The following is a 6,000-nucleotide window of genomic DNA, read 5'->3' on the forward strand; positions in this document are numbered from 1 at the left end:
CTAAAAAATCTAGTGTGTTACTGAAAGTTAAAAAAATAAAAAAATAAATAAAAAACACACTTCAATTTTGCTAATAAAACAACTTTCTCCCTACCATCAATAAGAATTAAAAAAGAATTCGCTGGAAATAGAGTGTAATTCAAATAATTTCATCATTGGCTCCCAGTCTTAGCCTACCAGTATTCACTCAATCTTGTCTCTTCTTTTGAGTAACTTCAATCCCTATGGCAACACTATTTTCCAGAGACAGACATCCCAGCGTGAAGAACCAAACCAAGGCTTGAGAATGAAATGAAAGCTATGAGTAATGCAGAGCCAAATTTTATATTTACACAAGAAATATAAGTACGCTTTCTTTAGAGACACAAGTGTGGTGCTTTGGCAAACAATCCATATGGAACCATGAGGGGAAAATAGCATTTATGCAGTCAGGAAGTGGCCTTAGAATTCAGTGAGAGCACCTCTTGCTAACAGCTCTTTTTAGTGGAACCACTAGTAGGAGCTGAGGGAACACACACATTTGGCAAACAGATGGAGGGAGGGAAACTGGCAGTCCCCCTTTGTGAATTCAATACCAGTTGATTCATTAGGCAGAACTGCCAACCCTGAAAATAAACACAGCCTCTGGTTACAAACGTATCACTGCAGCTTACCAAACAACAGTTACAAAGAAATGGTAGTAGATACAGTTGGCTGTTGGATTTTCTCTGCCTGCCTGCCTTCCTACCTTCCTTCCTTCCTTCCTTCCTTCCTTCCTTCCTTCCTTCTTTTTTCTTTTTTTTTTTTAAGTGAGGGGGGAGTTCTAAAACAAAATTCAAAATCTACCCAAAGGCTCAAAGTATTTGAACAGCTGCAGATTGCTCAACTTGTCCAGCCAAAATGCTGTCAGTCCTTCCACAGTAGGCAACCCAAACAGAAGAAAAGTAGCATTTAAAAAACAAAAAACAATAACAGTTTAGGTTCTGGCCAATCTCAAATATGAAAGAGGAGTGGGCCTTAATATTGAAAGCTTGATAAACTGTAAAGTAAAATTGTAATTGTTATAAAAATCCTCGTAAGAGGGAACAGACACAGGAATCTGTTGAATAAAAGATTAAAAATCTAAACAAAGCAGAAATTAACAGTTAAATCCAAAATCATATGAAGTAAACAATAGTGAGAACCTGTGGTATATTACTAGGGTGCCCAACCATGCCAGTTTTCCTTATACAGGGAACACTGTGAAGGCTTTTGATACGAACAAAAAATTAGTGGGTGTCTTGTGAAGTTTAAATGGTCTTTGAGCTATTTTAAATTCTGCACACTGAAGAAAATGATAGTAATGCAAATGATTTTTTTTTTGTCCATAGAAATGCAAATTGTGTCCACTGAATGCACCTGATTATTGTTCAGTGTATACTGATCATTTTGCCAGCTTTGCATCTATGGGTAAACTCATGTCGGCACCCTCATTTGATTATAATGGTGCAGTGCTTAATATTCTTAGCATCTGTTTAACTTCTTATCCATTCTCTTACTAATTAGAGGGTTACATGAAATCTTTGACACATGCTCTTTTTATATTTGTATGAGTCAAGGTTTTATCTATTTTTTAATTTTATTTAATTAAAAAAAATTTTATTTTTCTAGATATAATTGGCATAACATTGTGTAAGATTAAGGTGAACAATGTGTCTATTTGATAAATTTATATACCGCAACATGATTACCACTGTAGCATTAGCTAACACCTCCAACACTTCACATAATTACTGTTTCATTTTTGTGGTAAGAATATTTAAGATCTCGTCTCTTAGCAACTTTGAAGTATATAATATAGAATGGCTGACTATACTCACAAAGCTGTGCCTTATGTCTCCATTAACCACTTTTTAAAATTATCTTACCACACCTAAGACAGTCCCAGTTTGTACCTGCTGTCCCGTATAATTAATTAAAAGTGTCCCTTTACTCTTTTTTTCTTTCATAACTGAGATTTTATTGGTTGCTTTGAGGCTGACACAGACATTTCCATTTGTACTCAATTCTTAATGTACATACCAAAAACCTAAAAAGTCATGTAGTTGTCGTTTTCTTCTAAAGTTATTCCAGTGACTTTCTAGCTTAAAATTTGGAGGCTAATTTTCCTTAATAAAATATCGAGTACCCACATCTTCAAATATTGACATGCCGTTACATCAAAGTCCCACTAATTCACAATTTATTATCATATACACGACATAATCGAATTTTCAATCTTTCACAACACATTAACGAAGTTGCTAGGAACACTGGATTTTCACAGATGGTACAGAGTGCACGGAGTCTGGAAAGGGACAGCTAAGATCAAGGAGTGGCTTTCTTTAGAAAACAATTCCACCAAAAACACAGGAATAGTATTTAAAATGTTCTAGCCATATTAAATGTATGACTGACTCCAAATTGCCATTTAGTATGCTTTGTATTAAAGGCTATTAAAAACTACCCCCTTCTATGGAAATGATAAACTGAAAAGTGGCCCTTGACTCATAAGTGTCTCAGTTGGGATAACATGTGGTCCCTATATTACATGGATTTTAATGAAAATTAACCAATAAGACTCATATGTAGTATATCCTTCTACCTATTATGATTCATGATGTATTCTGATAACTTGCACAAAGCAGAACACAAGATTATAAACAAAGACTAGAACACAAAAATGTGCTATAAAAATTGTCCAATATATGATACAATGAATCAGCAAAGTATACGTAATTTTGACAAATTGATAAGATACGATTTCTAGGCAAAAGACTGCCCCGAAGAAGATACTTTAAAACCCATTTGTCCTCATTAGAGTGGTCTTGTTTTGTTTTGTTTTTCCCATGAAACCTTAAAAGATGATGAGAAAGCACCCTATTTGTCCCCAAACGGACACTTAGCCAGTACGCTTACTTGTTACTTATCTATCCAAATTTATTCTTGAAACTGAATTTTGTGAGTTTTGCCATTTATCATTCCATTCCAATTGCAATTATAAAAGCATATAAAAGAAAAGATTAGAGGTGAGTAAGTTAATTTAAAATGCATATGTGGATAAAAGAACTATGTACATTGCTCTGGGCTAAGACAATTGCAGAAAGAGAAATATTTCTTCTTTGCTGTGCACAGTGAAAGATAACATACTAGGGCAGGATGTATAATATTAATTACAGTAATAGCCTATTATTTCAGTGCCCAGTTTGTACCAGGTACTCTTAGAAACTCTTTTAATGTGTAAATTTCATCTGCATAACTCATAATTCTATAAGTTAGGTACCAATATTATCCCCATTTTTTTGATGAAGGAAACCAGGGGAGAGGCTGGTGCTTAGACAACTTGCTCAAGGTCACATAATTAGTAAAGTAGTAGGAATTGCATTTGAACCCAGACAGTCTAATTGTAAGCTTGAGTTCTTAATATGGAAGTATACATGCATGACTGAGGTTTTAAAATATTTCTGATGAATCTGTCTAAATTTGAGTCCATGGTCCATCATTATAATCATCACAAACAACCTCATCTCCCTTGCTTCTCTCTCGCTCCTGGCAAAACCCAATCATGGATCAGTTCAATTACTTGCCTTCTCTGGACCTGATCAGCTGTACATGAATACAGCTGGAGAAAATCACTCAACAGACAGACTGGTTTTACTCTAAATATCTGACTTCAAATCTCAAATGTCCAACTGCTGGCAACTGTACATTGCCAAATAAACTTGCCTTCCCAGATCCCAAGACAATAATTTACTGGCACCTTCCCTGTCTCCAAACCAAAGAAAGTTTCTCTCCCTGCCTTAGTATCATTTAACTTGATCTTACTTTACTGAAAAACTAAAACCTACCAGATTAGAATTCCTTCATCTTCCCCACACCAAGTCAATAACCTTTTGTCTGTCTGCAGATTGTGTTCTCAATTCCTTTAACTGAGGAATTATCTCCATTCCCATCAAAGGCCAAGTCTTTCCAAAGATTTCTAAAAAACTCCTGTGCTGCACTATCGACTCTTCTCTCAATAAGACTTTTTCTCAGTGTATAAATATTCAAGAGTCTGCCATCCTGAAATACACACACACACACACACACACACACACACACACACACACACACACACACACACACTACTTGGAATCTCCCTTTCCTGCCAGCAATCACCCTTTTCCTCTTCTTCATAGACAAAATTCTCAAAGCAGTAGTGTACCTCCTTCTGTCCCAAGCACTACTCAGCCCACTCCTATTTGGTTTCCAACTTCACTTCTCCACTCAGACTAGTCCTACCAAAATTATCAATGAACCCCATGTTGCTAAATGCAATGGCTACCTCTCTGACTTCATCTGACTAGACTTCTCCTCAGGGTGGGAATAAGAAAGGAACAATAGACTTCATAAGTAAATTCTAGAGTGTAGTAGAAGCCGAGAGGTGCTATGCAAATAATATAACCTCCATAAAATGAAGTTGACAAAATGCAGGCTCTGCTAATATGGTATTTATACATGCTTATAAAAGTTATATATAGCAATAAGCAAGAGCTCCCAAATAATAAAATTTGCATTCAGATGACTAAAGTATAAAGTGTGAAAACAACTTTTAGAGATCTGATATGATGCAGTTTATCAAAGTAATATCTTCTTAAAGATCTAAGAGGTGATATTCTCATTTTGGAATTTATAATCTCCTCAATCTTTGTTTCACCAAAGACCAGAATACCACCATCAGTACCATCACCATCACCATCACCATCACCATCACCATCACCATCACCAAAGTACCACCATCAGTAATGTTGATTCTTATTCTGTGTGTGCTTGTGTGCTTGTGTGTCTGCCTGTCTGTCTGCCTGTCTGTCTGTATTAGGGGCCCCTGGGGAGGGGATGGGGGCAGCAGATCAGGAATCTGTGTGGGGAGTAAACTTACATATTTCTCAGGTTATATTTGACTTCTTGAACCTTCACAAACACTCTACCATCCTCTAGTCTTTTTAAGGCAGAAAATCCAACTTTATACTTTTGAAAACAAGAATAAATCTAAGGGAAAACTTAAAGTTTGAATGCCAACATTTCAAGAAAAAAAATCTAAATAAGATATATGATCCTTCAATCCTGTCTAATCTCGGAAGCTAAGCAGGGTCGGGCCTGGTTAGTACTTAGATGGAAGACCACCTAAGACCAGTTGCTGTAGGCATAAAAAATAAAAAATAAGGGATTGTAAGCTGACAAGGTCCTTGCAATCTGTGAGGTCAACCAAGGGTTCTCTCGCCTAAAAAATAATAATAAAAAATAAAAATAAATTTTAAAAAAGATATATGATCCTATTTGATAATAGATATTGTAAAAGCATAGAATCTTTCTTTAAAAATGCCATTAGCTTGACATAATAGTGAAGACACAAAGCAGAAAGACTATACTCTAATCAATGGATAACTCCAGATTTGTTGGATTTGACTATAAAATGAACTTAAAATAATTTCACACTCAGCAGTGGAGATGCAGCATGTAAAGGGCTACCAGAAACAGAAGCTACAACTGACCCCAAAATACAAATGTCAATATTCCAGGCATGGTTGATAGAACATTTGTTATAAAACGATAAGACAAAGTTTGTTTACGTTTGCTTTCAAGTAAAGTAGTAGAATCAATGACTAAAATGCATGTGCCTCGGTGTGAGTGGAGGGATAGGTGATACTTGAGGCACTGGAAGATGATCTGGAAGAATAAACATGTCCACACTCAATAAATCCAGGGGAGCTACTAATTTGGTAATATCTCCACTTGGGCCCAGAACTCAAAGAGAGCATCCTCACCCTCGCCCCCACCCAGCTCCATACCACGGCCTTCCAAGGCCTCAAGCTCAGCAGATAGACTATCAGTCAACACTGCTGCAGGTTGTCTGTGGTTGCAATGGCCTTGGGGCCCTTGTCTGCCCCTTCTTGCGGGTGTGTACCACAGGATTCTGTTCCCACCAGAGTTTAATTCATCATTATATCCTTTCAGTTTTTTTTT

At 36.4% G+C, this 6,000-nt stretch overlaps 1 protein-coding gene across 1 annotated transcript in view; it reads right to left on the reverse strand.

Annotated features, from left to right (window-relative positions):
- The window catches only part of UTRN (utrophin), a 472,032-nt gene that overhangs the window by 70,464 nt on the left and 395,568 nt on the right, over window positions 1-6,000 (reverse strand). The window lies entirely within an intron of this gene.

The sequence above is a fragment of the Pteropus vampyrus genome, unplaced genomic scaffold (genome assembly GCF_000151845.1).
Source record: "Pteropus vampyrus isolate Shadow unplaced genomic scaffold, Pvam_2.0 Scaffold24, whole genome shotgun sequence".
Lineage (NCBI taxonomy): Eukaryota > Metazoa > Chordata > Mammalia > Chiroptera > Pteropodidae > Pteropus > Pteropus vampyrus.